We start from the raw sequence: 15,778 nt of genomic DNA, 5'->3' as shown, positions 1-15,778 counted from the left end.
TAGATTTGGTTGATCGTTATATGTTTTCAATAATTTATACAATCTACAAATTACTACACTCAATAATACATACAATATAAAGATCTACAAATGTAGTACACAACAACCTTGAATTCAATAATACATTACGATATAAAGCTCTGCAAATATAGTACACATCAACCCTGTATTCTATAATACTTACAATTTATGCTCTACAAATGTAGTACACATCAACCCTGTATTCAATAATGCATACAATATAAAACTCTACAAATGTAGTACACATCAACCCAGTATTCAATAATGCATACAATATAAAGCTCTACAAATATAGTACACATCAACCCTGAATTCAATAATGCATACAATTTAAGGCTCTACAAATATAGTACACATCAACCCTGTATTATATAAAACATACAATATAAAGCTCTACAAATATAGTACACATCAACACTGTATTCAATAATGCATACAATACGAAGCTCTACAAATATAGTACAAATCAACCCTGTATTCAATAATGCATACAATATAAAGATCTACAAATGTAGTTTACACCAACCTTGAATTCAATAATACATAACGATATAAAGCTCTACAAATATAGTACACATCAACCCTGTATTCTATAATACATACAATATATGCTCTTCAAATATAGTACACATCTAACCCTGTATTCAATAATGCATACAATATAAAGCTCTACAAATGTAGTACACATCAACCATGTATTCAATACTGCATACAATATAAAGCTCTAAAAATATAGTACACATCAACCATGTATTCAATACTGCATACAATATAAAGCTCTTCAATTATAGTACACATCAAACCCTGTATTCAATAATGCATACAATATAAAACTCTACAAATATAGTACACATCAACCCTGTATTCAAAAATACATACAATATAAAGCTCTACAAATATAGTACACATCAACCCTGAATTCAATAGTACAAACAATATAAGCTCTACAAATGTAGTACACATCAACCCTATATTCAATAATGCATACAATAGAAAGCTCTTCAAATATAGTACACATCAACCGTGTATTAAATACTGCATACAATATAAAGCTCTACAAATATAGTACACATCAATCCGTGAATTCAATAGTACAAACAATATAAGCTCTACAAATGTAGTACACATCAACCCTGTATTCAATAATGCATTCAATATAAAGCTCTTCAAATATAGTACACATCAACCCTGTATTCAATACTGCATACAATTTAAAGCTCTAGAAATATAGTACACATCAACCCTGTATTCAATAAAACATACAATATAAAGCTCTACAAATATAGTACACATCAACCCTGAATTCAATAGTACAAACAATATAAGCTCTACAAATGTAGCACACATCAACCCTGTATTCAATAATACATACAATATAAAACTCTACATATGTGGTACACGTGAACCCTGTATTCTATAATTTTCACAAATAAAATTTAGTACACGATTAACCTGTATTTAAGTATTTACATAAATATAAAGCACTACAAATGTACAACACGCCAACCGTGCATACATACCATATATTTTCACCACAAATGTGTCTGTCAACAATGCATTTCAGTATTTATACCATATATTATCAACAAAAAAGATATATATTACTTAAACTGTACGATAACTATTTGAATTAGATATTCAATAAAGCAATTGGGATATACGGTATCTTGGAAGAACCTTTTTTATATATCATCCTTTAAAATATGTGTTTTTAAAATGGAATAAATATCACATTCTTTATTCATTTTTAAGTAACTTGAAACAAGACACCATTATATTTCAAACAATACATATAAATATACCCCCTATCAAAGAATTCATTTATTTGCTTTATACAAGAGTGTATACCATATTATTCATACAATCATACAAATATATTTGTTACTAAATATAGAACACATTACATATACTTTATGAAATGATTATGTTATTTTGAAAATGTATTAGATTTATAATAATAATACTAAACACAATATTTCATACCATATATAACATATAATCTTACCAGCGTACATGTTAAACTGAATATACCCCATACAATATATAATACATTTATACAACAGTTATACGGTACAACCGAACACTTAAATGTTTATTAATATACAATTATACTAATGCAGGTCAAATAATTAAATTTAGACCATAATTATATCATATATCCTTACCAGCAATTATATGGTATAACCCTACATTTATTTCATATCCCTATATGCTAGCATGTAGAGAATGACGACATTACCGATACTTTTATCAACATAACTAGTAAATCATCTCATCCCGTAGGACTCATCTGCTGGAAGCTTGAATTCAGGGAAACTTAAAATCAATACTCTCTGCAAGCTACGGTTAGATAAAACACCAAATGTGCGTTATAATTTGCCGCAAAGACAAGAAATCGAATAAAGTTCTATAAATATAATACTTTACATAGTATGAAAGATAAATTGCGTCTGTTTCATTTTTACTATATTTGTCATTGGATTGTAAGGTTGAATTGTAATGCACAGAGTTTGCAAATGTTGACTGGTAAATGATGTAAGATTTACATATATCAGTGAAATGGAGGTCTTAAATTCATTTTTGATACGCCTAAAATTATGGAATTGCACTTAACGTCTAGAATGGTAAGTTTCGAATTATATTAGTATGTTTGTTGAGATGTATGTTTTTGTGTAAGCATATGAACAATTCTATCGTCAAGGTTAAGGATAAAATATTTATTGTGTTTTCAAGTCTGTCCCAGTACATTGCAACCGATATATTTTGTAATGCTTTCTCTTTAATATTCTGCAGCTTTCTTAAAACATTTTGCGTTTGTAGCGTTACAAATCTCGGCTTACAAATCTCGGCAGCTGTTATTTACTTGTATGTTCATATTATGATAGAAATAATCACACATTTTTTCTCAATAATTTTAGATACAACGCCTTTGGATACTAAATACATTCATAAAAAGATATAGACATATAAAATAGAAACCCCTTTACAAATCTTAAATTACCAGCTGCAATCGCTTACTTCCAAAAAAAATAATATTAAGAATAATTAATTGTGGCATTCAAACAAACTGCCAATACTGGAAACATTAATTTATTATAAATACAACGAACAGAAATATGGTTTTACTCTTTCTGAAATAGTATATGATAGTGAATTGACAAACCATTTTGAATATATGTCTTAATATATCAAGAATATTGAGAAAAAATAAAATAAATCATAATCTTTATAACGTATTTTAATATTTAGTGATATTCAAAGACAGAAAAAGAAAAGAAAATGTGATGATATTTTGGCGTAAATGTGAAACTGATATTTGATATTTTTATTAACAAAGACAATAATTTGAAAGTTTTATAAATATTACGTCAGACCGGTTAGAAATGCTTGCATACGAAGTATCGAATGTCGCTGAAGGGGGGGGGGGGGGCAATCGTTGATTTGCTTTTGTATCCATGATGCGTGCAATACTGTACACAAGTCATAACAATACAATATTATACAATTATTGACTAGTGAGCCATTGAATATGATGTGATATTCACCGGCAGATGACATATTGACCGAGGCGATAGCCGAGGTCAATATGACTTTCTGCCGGTGAATATCACATCATATTCAATGGTTCACTAGTCAATAATTGTTTTATTATATGAATAGGCTAAGAAATTAAAAAAATCACAAAAGTGCAACCTTATAATTATACATGTACAAATTTTGCCTCGTTGAAGCGCGGGAAGAAAGACGCACGTGTTAGGCGTGCAACGACTACGCGAACGCTGCGCATACAAAAATAATTCAAGTTTATACTCATTATTGCGGTGTAACCCTTAAGTATGATAGTAAAGTATTGATATTTTAATCGAGAAATATGCCATAAAGAAAGAAAAGCAACAATTATATTTTAATTAACACGCGTAATTAACAGTCTACGGTGTATGATCATTGAATATGAGTCTCAATCTATTTTTAGACTGGGAAAATCCAATTCAGCCAGTGAATATGATACTACACCCAGTAAATATGATTTTATAAAATGTTCTGTTGACTACTGTTTGGACCAATGAGATTGCAGTTATATTTAGATCATATAATAACTATTGCTAAACGTTGTTAATAAATAATTCACACTGATTATTCGTATACATGTAGATACTGTTGCTGAAAGTGAAAATGTGTTTTTAAAGCAGCACATGTATAGGTTAGTGTTATATATTGAAGTAAAAAATGTATCGTTCTACCTTGTGAAATATTACTATTGTTCTACCTTATACAATAATCTAAAGTTTACAAAAAATGTATTTATTTTCCCAATTAAATTACCTATAACATGTCAAGATATAATTCTTTTGCTTCTTTTAAAAGAGAAAAGTTGGATAGCAGAGATTTAGTGTGACTTACATTATGTAGTCTGTTATATTTTGCTAGTGGAAAATACATCGTGAATGCTTTCACATTCAAACAAGTTTCCATGGAATTAAACATTTTCTTATAAATTTGATTTTTTTCAAGTTTGTTTAAATATTTATAGGCATGCAACTTAAAAAGATACAAAGTTTCACTAAAAGCATGAACAACTTGATTATTCATAAATGATAAAAGATCATATAAAAACATATAACTCTTAACCGGTTGGGAGTCACATGTGACCAGTCTTTGTCACCGGTATAGAGTCAGGTAAGTCTCATCAAGCTCTGTGTTCATAATTATATCCCTTAAACTTTGTATCGGCTGTACCAAATTCAAAGAAGGTCACATCCATAACAAAATTTCAGCAAATTCTTGGTTAATGAACTTCACAGATTATTGGTCATCCTTTCTGGAAAATGTCACGCGCGGGACTGTGTAATCATTTTGGAATTACATATAACAAAACACTATTGATACATCAAAACAGTGCGTGACACTTAAATTGTTAACTACCTAATGCGATTTTCAACAATTTCTACAAAAACCACATTAAATTTTGAGACATACAAAATGGTTTAGTTTATATCTGTTGTTGACAATAAATTATTGAAAAGTAATAATATAAGAACATCAAGTATATATCTATCTATTCTTTTATATGGAAAGCCATGGCTGTCTGTTATTGTTCTTTTTCAATTTATTTAACCATTTGGATAATATATAAGTTCACTTCGACTATATATGACTTGAAAACACCTTCTTATTTAACCGGAATCCATTATATTAATCCACAGTTACAATATATGAAACCATACTCTCAGTGTATGAAACCGAGTAAGCAATATATAAGTTGATTTTCTCAAGTTGATTCCAATTCTTCAATATATTGTACCAAAGTAGCCATGTATGGAACCAGATGTCCTTAAATGAAACCGAATTATCAATATATTTATTCATTTTTAAAATATATGGAGCCGAATTTTCAATATATAAGTTGATTATCACAATATATGATACCAATTATTCAATATATGGAACCAAAGTATTAATGCATGGAACCAGGTGTCCTTATATGAAACCGAAATATCAATATATTAATTCATTTTAACAATATATGAAACCATTTCATCCATGTATTGAACCAAAGTATCAATATATAAGTTGATTATCACATTATATGATACCAGTTCTTCAATATATGATACCAAAGTAGCAATATATTGAACCAAAATGTCATTATATTGACGGGACTTTTTTTAAAGACTGTATTCTATCCTTGCACCGGTATTACAGTTTCGCGTCAATATTCCTTGTTGAACTGTTAAAAGACCAGCGTGCTTCACTGATTGCAAACTGCACATTTTCTAAATAAGGAAATATTTGAATTTAACGTCACATTCACTTCAAATAAGCTGGGCAGGCAAAACTTATCGTTATATATGTACGAGTTGTATGTCATAATTTAAGCTATTGAGTCGTACTGACCATTAACAAAAACATATTTAAGAAATAAGTTCATCTCGACCTTTACCTTTGATCAAAAATGGGCATGGCCAGTAGGACACATCAAGGTTAATCTACTCACAAAGTTTAAAAATAAAAATATAATCAGTCAAATAATAATTGATTTCATGAAAAAGTGTATGCATTGTAGTAACAGAACCCAGTGACCCCGGCCTTTGACTTGTTGACATGAAAATAGGCTATTTTGGTTCCATATAATGAAAATTGCTATCAACTTATATACTGCTACTTTGGTTCCATACATTAATAAAATGGTTTCACATATTGTAAAAGGACATAATATATTGATAACTCGGTTTCATATAAGGGCATCTGGTTCCATACATGGCTATTTTGGTACCATATTTTGAAGAATTAGTATCATATAATGTAATAACCAACTCATATATTGCTACTTTGGTTCCATACATTGATAAATTGGTTTCATATATTGTAAAAATGAATTAATATATTGATAATTCGGTTTCATATCAGGACATCTGGTTCCATATATGGCTACTTTGGTACCATATATTGAAGAATTGGTATCATATAATGTAATAACCAACTTATATATTTCTACTTTGGTTTCATAAATTGATACATTGGTTTCATATATTGAAAAATGAATTAATATATTGATAATTCGGTTTCATATAAGGACATCTGGTTTCATACATGGCTACTTTGGTACAATATATTGAAGAATTGGAATCATATATTGAGTAAATCAACTTTTATATTGCTAACTCGGTTTCATACACTGACAGTATGGTTTCATATATTGTAACTGTGGATTAATATAATGGATTCCGGTTAAATAAATAAGAAGGTGTTTTCAAGTCATATATAGTTGAAGTGAACTCATATATTATCCAAATGGTTACATAAATTGAAAAAGAACAATATTAGACAGCCATGGCTTTCCATACTTTTAGCATGTTTAATGTATACTACTCAACTTTTGTTAAGCACCCTATGTTTGAGTGTGAATATTTTTGGGATAATTTTATCAACACCGTGCGAAAGGTTTAAGATGTTGATTTACTGTTTTATCAATTCAGATGAAGGACGAAATTAACCCTATAAATGAGTTTTACACTGATTTTGTGCTAGATAAGAGGATGACTCCCTCTTTGAAGATTTCAGAACATGCAGCGTGTTTTCCAAATTTGTTAAATTGGTTATTTTGTTTATAGTTTTAGACTTAATACCGAGTGTGTAACCCGTGACTATCAATGACAGCTTAGCTTGGCAGCGCCTTCTCATACTTCCTATTAGGATTCTGATCGTTCTAACGGGTATGGCTGCCCATTCTTGGACCAACATCACTCCAAGCTGCTGGATGATTCTGGGTTGCAGCTCACGAGCTGAAATTCTAACCTGCAGCTCATTCCACATGTGTTCTATTGGATTTAAGCCAGGTTAGCGAGCTGGCCAGTCCATGCGCTCAATAGACTCCCTTTCAACAGATGTTGATTTACTGTTTTATCAATTCAGATGAAGGACGAAATTAACCCTATAAATGAGTTTTACACTGATTTTGTGCTAGATAAGAGGATGACTCCCTCTTTGAAGATTTCAGAACATGCAGCGTGTTTTCCAAATTTGTTAAATTGGTTATTTTGTTTATAGTTTTAGACTTAATACCGAGTGTGTAACCCGTGACTATCAATGACAGCTTAGCTTGGCAGCGCCTTCTCATACTTCCTATTAGGATTCTGATCGTTCTAACGGGTATGGCTGCCCATTCTTGGACCAACATCGCTCCAAGCTGCTGGATAATTCTGGTTGCAGCTCACGAGCTGAAATTCTAACCTGCAGCTCATTCCACATGTGTTCTATTGGATTTAAGCCAGGTTAGCGAGCTGGCCAGTCCATGCGCTCAATAGACTCCCTCTCTAGATAGTCCTTGACCTCCCTGGTCCTATGGGGCAAGCATTATCTCAATTAGAATGAACTGATCGCCAACTGCTCCAGCATACAACCTAACCTGGTTGTCTAAGATGTTGTATATGTATTGCTGACCTGTCAATGTGCCTCTATTAACCACAATTAGGTCAGTTCGTCCATCCCAGCTGATGCCTCCTCATACCATAACTGACCCATCTCCGTAGCGGTCATGTTCAGCAATATGTTCAGTCTGAAAGCGTTCATCTCTTCTTCTCAAGACTTTAACACGCCTACCTGTGAAGTCTAGGCAGAACCAGGACTCATCAGTGCTCTAGTGTTGCATGGTCCACCGTGTATGCTCCATGGTCAATTGCAAACGGTCCTGGCGATGTCGACGCGTCAAGGGGATACGTATGTATGGTCTTCTAAACCGCAAATTACCTTCATGCAGCCTTCTACGTACTAGACAGGACTGATTTTAAGAAAATATGAATGCTAGAGGCATTTTATAGTACAAGTTATATCTTGAGTGTTTGAACCTAATATGGGTATGCTGAAGACGATGAGGGTGGATACCAAGAAAATAAAATTGAACTTGACCTTCAAAAGGTCAATTCAAAATGGCCGCTTAAAAATACTAAAATAGCTCATTAAGACTATTTTTATAATTAATTATTCTTGTCAAAATCAAATGATTATTCAATATGATCAGATTTTAATGAGATTGGCCACCAAATATAACGATTATAAGCCTAATGGCTCAATTAACAGTTATATACAGTACTGTTTTACTTATTTTGGTTCTAGTTTTAGACTTAATACCGAGTGTGTAACCCGTGACTATCAATGACAGCTTAGCTTGGCAGCGCCTTCTCATACTTCCTATTAGGATTCTGATCGTTCTAACGGGTATGGCTGCCCATTCTTGGACCAACATCACTCCAAGCTGCTGGATGATTCTGGGTTGCAGCTCACGAGCTGAAATTCTAACCTGCAGCTCATTCCACATGTGTTCTATTGGATTTAAGCCAGGTTAGCGAGCTGGCCAGTCCATGCGCTCAATAGACTCCCTTTCTAGATAGTCCTTGACCTCCCTGGTCCTATGGGGCAAGCATTATCTCAATTAGAATGAACTGATCGCCAACTGCTCCCGCATACAACCTAACCTGGTTGTCTAAGATGTTGTATATGTATTGCTGACCTGTCAATGTGCCTCTATTAACCACAATTAGGTCAGTTCGTCCATCCCAGCTGATGCCTCCTCATACCATAACTGACCCATCTCCGTAGCGGTCATGTTCAGCAATATTTTCAGTCTGAAAGCGTTCATCTCTTCTTCTCAAGACTTTAACACGCCTACCTGTGAAGTCTAGGCAGAACCAGGACTCATCAGTGCTCTAGTGTTGCATGGTCCACCGTGTATGCTCCATGGTCAATTGCAAACGGTCCTGGCGATGTCGACGCGTCAAGGGGATACGTATGTATGGTCTTCTAAACCGCAAATTACCTTCATGCAGCCTTCTACGTACTAGACAGGACTGATTTTAAGAAAATATGAATGCTAGAGGCATTTTATAGTACAAGTTATATCTTGAGTGTTTGAACCTAATATGTGTATGCTGAAGACGATGAGGGTGGATACCAAGAAAATAAAATTGACCTTGACCTTCAAAAGGTCAATTCAAAATGGCCGCTTAAAAATACTAAAATAGCTCATTAAGACTATTTTTTTTAATTAATTATTCTTGTCAAAATCAAATGATTATTCAATATGATCAGATTTTAATGAGATTGGCCACCAAATATAACGATTATAAGCCTAATGGCTCAATTAACAGTTATATACAGTACTGTTTTACAAGCGCGTTAAGGTATAAGACTAAGATTGGAAAAAAATCACGTTTTATGTTTTGTTTACTTGACTTATATTTAACAATAAACTTAGTTTCAAAATCCTTCTTAATAAATATAACCACAGAATAAATATTTCGTAATAACGAATCAATATTTCGTAATTAAGATTTTATATTTCGTTAAAACGAAATAAGGCAGCCTTTCAACAATTCCAAGTTACACATCTGTCAACACTTATTTATTGTCTGTTACAATCCTCAAATAAGTTTTCTTTCTTTTAAAATGGTGTATGACTAACAAATCCAAATGGTATCCCGCTGAATCAAACACAATTATTTTCCTCCCGTGAAATACAAAACTTTAAAAAATGGCCGCCGCTTACATTTTACAGAGCCAGGTCTGATATAAATTCGCAGTAAGTAACAGAAATATGGATTGATGGTTGGACTTTTCTCCTACTAAAATTGTTTGTTTTTATTCTTAAAATAAACGATAATTCATTTTTTTTTAAATAAAATGAATAATATCATCGCAATTTAACGTTGATTGAACTTATTTTTCAGCCCAAGACTTCTTGTAATTTATGAGAAATTCGACTAATACATGTACATAATAGAGGTTACCAGTGGGGAAACTAGATTTTAATATTAAAGTCAATATCAAGGAAATTTCGTTTTTACTTATTTTTAAGCATAAAATAAAAAGAAAATGTGTTTGTTTGTTGTGTCAGATGTAATTTTATTTCATCGAGTGAACTTTAAAAAACAGTATTCACACTCGTGGCTACGCCACTCGTGGGAATACTGTTTTCAAAGCCCACTCGATGAAATAAAATTTCATCTTACACACCAACAAACAAATATCCTCTATATACATGTACTCCATATTAATTCTCGTAAACTTTACTTACGAAATCGAAGTGGAATCTAATATTTCAATGAGTGTTGTAATGTATTCATAATTGACAGGTCAATAAAATAAGACTATACAAAATAAGCAATTAGGCTGTGTATACAAACAAATAAAATATATATGTTCAACATGCAAAAGCGGGCCTAAGTATGCGCAACCCCCCCCCCCCCCCCAAAAAAAAATCTTTAAAAAGTCTTTAAAAAATCTTTTAAGTATTTTCTCCAGAAACTATTAACTAAAGACATAATAATTACATAATTGCACGTATTTAAAAAATTGAATTAAGGCAGTGCAAAATTTTAAGAATATAGGTTTGTAATATGTTTATCCTGTACTTAAAACATTATCAGGATCAAAAACTCGGTTTATATATAAAAATGTTAATTAAGTGTTGAGCAAACTAGGTAGAAAATATCCAACTTACAAATTTACAAATCCTAAATTTTTAAATGGTTAGAACAACATTTCTGTCCCATTCTTATATAAAATGTGTCACTTGCTGAAAAATGTTGAAATTAATAAGAGCCATTTTTTCAGCACATTGTGAACATTACACATGTATGCTGCATGTAAGTTTTTGATAACAACAATAACAACACCATATTTTCATCGAGTCATGAAATGTCTGAAACCGGGAGATTGCTACGTGTGCTTGCTATACCATGGCAGCTCTCGAAAATTTTGGAATTCAGTCACGGTTTTGAGAAAATTCTACAAGAAGATTATCACATCATTTGATATACATTAGAATTCCGGGTACCCTCCAATAAATGTCCGGAATATCTTAATGTAACTGCAAAGTTATCTTTAAAAATATAACTTGTAATAAATCGAGTAATATTTTCTTTGTCCATATATAAAAGTCACGTGGGTTGGCTACATAGTAGAGGTGTTAAAATATAATTGTAATACACCCTTTGTTAGCCATTGAAATAGTATTTAAAGTATAAAGGACTTTCAAAAATGGTTATTATTCAGAGCGGGCGCTATGGTGCAGTGGTAACACTGTCTGCCTTCAAATCAAGGGGTCGTGAGTTCGATCCCCCGCTACTCCACTGAACGAATAAATGACTACAAGACTGACAAAACCAGGACATCAACAAAGAATGACGGCAACGATAGATACAAGAGAAGACCTTAACGGAACAGGAAACAAGTACCGAAAGTACAAGACCGAACACGACCGATAACAGAAGGAAGAATGGAGACAACAAGCAAACAGAGACAGGGACCGATTACAGAAGAATTGACAACAACCGAACACAGACAGCGACAGATAACAGAAACTGACAACAAGCTAACGATGACCGATAACAGAAGAACAGAGACAGGGACCGATAACAGAAGAACTGACAACAAGCGAACACAGACAGGGACAGATAACAGAAACTGACAACAAGCTAACAGAGACGATGACCGATAACAGAAGAACAGAGACAGGGACCGATAACAGAAGAACTGACAACAACCGAACAGAGACGTAGACCAATAACAGAACAACAGAGACAAAGGACCGATAATAGAAGAACTGACAAGAAGCGACCGATAACAGAATAACAGTTACAGGGACCGATAACAGCAGAACTGACAACAACCGAAAAAGACAGGGACCGATAACAGAAGAACTGACAACAAGACAACGGAGACGAGGATTCATGACAGAAAAATAGACACGAGGACCGATAACAGAATAACATAGACGAGGACTGATAACCGAGACGGAAGACGATGACTGAAGAATTGATAACAAGAAAACGGAGACCAAGACTGATTACAGCAGAATAGACATGAGAACCGATGACAGAAGAACAGAGACGAGAAATCGGAACATCTGACAACAAAAGAACTGAGACCAGGACCGATTGAAGAACGAAAATCACGACCAATAACCGATAACAAAAGAACTGACAACAAGCGAACAGAGACGACGACCGATAACAGAAAAACGAACACCAAAACCCAAGAGTAGTCAGAGACAGGTGCCTTTAATTAATGTATATTTTGTATGCTCACGTTTAAACCCCCTCACACATACGCACGCTGTGCAAATATAAGTAGGAATCTGAGTAGCCACTCTATATCCTTGCATAGAGTGCCAGATAAAATACATGAAAGCTCTATATCTAACAGATAGGGCAGGGAAGAGTGTAGTATTCGCTGCGTAAACCCTAAATATAGGTCTCATATGTTTAAATGCCTTAAAGTTTTCAGTACTATCTTTAATATTACTTCTACATTACTATTATATTAGCCTATAGAAAAATGTCCGCCATCTTGGATTATTCGGCCATATTGGATTGTTTTTGTTTTTTTTTAATTCTGTTTTGGTGTCTAATTTGTTTTTACCTAAACATGCTTTGTGACAAATTTCAGGCTCTTCCTTTTCCTTAAAAGTTTTAATTGATATATCATCCATTTATGATAAAGAAATTTGGCGGCCATTTTAAATGGCCATTTTAATGGTCAAGATCAAGTTTTTCAATTCGGTATCCACCTTTATCGGATTCAGCATACCTGAAATAGGTAAAATACACCAGGATACAACTTGTACTACAAAATGCCTCTAGCATCTTATAGGGAGCCAAATTCTCAAAATCAGTCCTGTCTATACCGTCTGCGTGAAAACACGGACCCTGCAATGCTGCAAGGTCATTTTGAAGGGAAGTTGTTGTCGAAAACTTTGTACGACGTGCCTGAACGACCAAAAACTGATCCTGAGCTGGTGTTGTGCCCCTTTGCCGACCTCCAGCATGCCTCCTGTCGGTTGTACCATGTAGTCCGCCTAATTTTAGCATTCGTCACATCGAAGTGACAGATGTAAGAAATGTAAGCCACTGAATGACAATAAGCCGGTAATGTCGCAAACATAACAAAAGACAAGTGATTGTACACCCCATCAAAACATATTTGGGGTATGCCTTCCATGCAACCTAGACGAGTTGTTACGGATTAAACAACACGGATTCATGTCAGGGGACCATCTCAAAACATTGCTGAATCAGAATTTTCAGAAATTGGAATACTTGTGATAATATTAAAATTAACAAAGGGTGCTTAGTAAAAGTTTGAGTTTAGTTTTTTAAACATTTGAATCCAAAGTTTCATAAATTTACCACCAGTCTTGTGCTTGAAATTTGTGTCTCTTTTTAGAAGCTAAAAGAAACAATGTTAAGCTATATATAAGTATACTAGAATATTTCCATGTATTTATTTTACTAAACACCTCCACAACTGATACTATCTTCAGAACATAACTGAGAAAGTTTAAATAAAATACATAAACATTGTTGTTTCATCAAATATAGACAAGATAAATGCACACACGTAGACTGCAGGATGAAAGAAACTATCCTTGCCTTTGAGCATTCGGCGCTATTATGTCAGACAATGAAATCATTATATAATAGTGTATTGTAAAAGAGAATCAACTTCTCAAAACATTCAGTCAAGAAATGTGAAATTTGATGAGTTTGTTCAAACGAACTGTTTCCTTCAGTTAGAACAATTAGCAATCAGAAGTCATCTGTAATGCGTTAAAGTAAATTACGAAAGAGTCGGGGTTCCCTTGGATATTTGCAAGGAAGGCATCAATTTTGTAGTTGTATTATTTCATTGGTCTGTTTGTTTCATTTACCTTTTCTCTACTTAGAAATTAAACTAAACTTATAAAACAACATTAGATTTTAATATTGATAATGCGCTAAAACCCATTAATAATATTTAATAGAACGTTAGGAAAACGTAAGTTCAATTTTTAAACTGGCAAGATAGAAAAACTAGCTTAAAACAATCTTTGAAATGTATACTAAATGAAATCAGACATAAATACAATGAGGAATAGACTATTGAATGTTTCATTCACTTTATTATGCATATCAAAATAGAAAAGGTCTTTCTTGGCTAGTCTGATAAGATCTGATACACACGAGAATTTGTCTGTATTTCAGAGCTGTTATTATAAAACACTGCTTTCATCCGAGGCTGTATCCCATTGGCGTCTGGACTGACGTAAAATAAATTAACAAGTAATGATAAGATCATTGTTTGCCTGACCTTGACCATCTTCCATAATGTTGAAAATAATTGTTTAAAGAAAGAATGAACGCAGAAATGCCAACTATCGAACAAACAGAAGTGACTAACCAACAAAAAATGAACGACGAACAAACTTACTTACAAAGAGCAAGAGAACCAAATATCGAAACAATGACCGAACATTTGTATACCGAATGAATGAAGAAAAAAAGTTAAAGATTTGCATTACGTCTGTTATAAGTTCTAGAGCGGTGTAACCAAATTTCCTTTCCCCATTTTGTCCTCATTTCCCGATAAGATGTAGTGTGCAATATTCAGTATGAACGACGACTTCTCCAGCTTTACGTTCTGACACAAGTGCTGGAATCATTTAGATATATCCGTCAACAAATAAGTCACTAAGGCAGTAAGTAATGTGGTATTATCGGATTGTATTCCACAATGCTTACAACCTTACAGACGCACATTTAGATGCAGGAGAATTTGAAGCGCAGCATTCTATTTCAAAGACACAACAAAAGGATTTCTGTGATTTGTCAAAATACATAAGTTAAGTTATAGATGTTAAAGGGACTCCACTGAGTTTTTTTGACATGATGGGACTGAAAATATTTTTTCCAGATAAATGTACCATTTGATGAAGGTTTAGACCACTAATCTTTGTGCAAAATTTCAGATCGTTCGCGCACTTTGTTTTAGAATAATTATTCAAATTGTAAAAAATGACCCAAAATGAAAAGCGTTTAAACGCTTTTCACTCAAATCGGACTAAGGAAAGCATAAAAATACAATTTTCAATTTATTTCAAAGTATATTTCTTAACTATCTTTGTATATATTTCTCTTTAAAGTGCCCCAGCTCATTTAAGTAAGAAATTCAAATGTTCTGTTTTTAGGCTTTTAAACCTCAGTGGAGTCCCTTTAAGGACAAGGACAATTGCCCATGCTTATGACACAGCTGATGAACGGAATTTTTCATAGAATATAAATTTTCATAACTATTTACATAAAGATTGGTAAGGTATTTATATTAATGACACAAAAAGGTAACTATTGTGTCCAAAACATTTCCACTTATCCCTTGATAAATTATGCAATCATAAAATAAATATTATCATACATTTATATACTTTCATAATATTCAGAATATA

General features: G+C 32.9%; 1 protein-coding gene across 1 annotated transcript in view; it reads left to right on the top strand.

Moving 5' to 3' along the window:
- Positions 1 to 2,313: 2,313 nt before the first annotated feature.
- Positions 2,314 to 15,778, top strand: part of LOC132714567 (monocarboxylate transporter 4-like) — a 56,864-nt gene continuing 43,399 nt past the window's right edge. Inside the window, exon 1 of the mRNA XM_060697455.1 lies at positions 2,314 to 2,645. The gene's annotated coding sequence lies outside the window, so the exon portion shown is untranslated. The remainder of the gene's footprint in view (positions 2,646 to 15,778) is intronic.

Source organism: Ruditapes philippinarum, unplaced genomic scaffold (assembly GCF_026571515.1).
Source record: "Ruditapes philippinarum isolate M1 unplaced genomic scaffold, ASM2657151v2 ctg18_1_1_1_1, whole genome shotgun sequence".
NCBI lineage: Eukaryota > Metazoa > Mollusca > Bivalvia > Venerida > Veneridae > Ruditapes > Ruditapes philippinarum.
The sequence above is the reverse complement of the archived record's forward strand: the minus strand, read 5'-3'. Positions and strand labels throughout refer to the sequence as shown.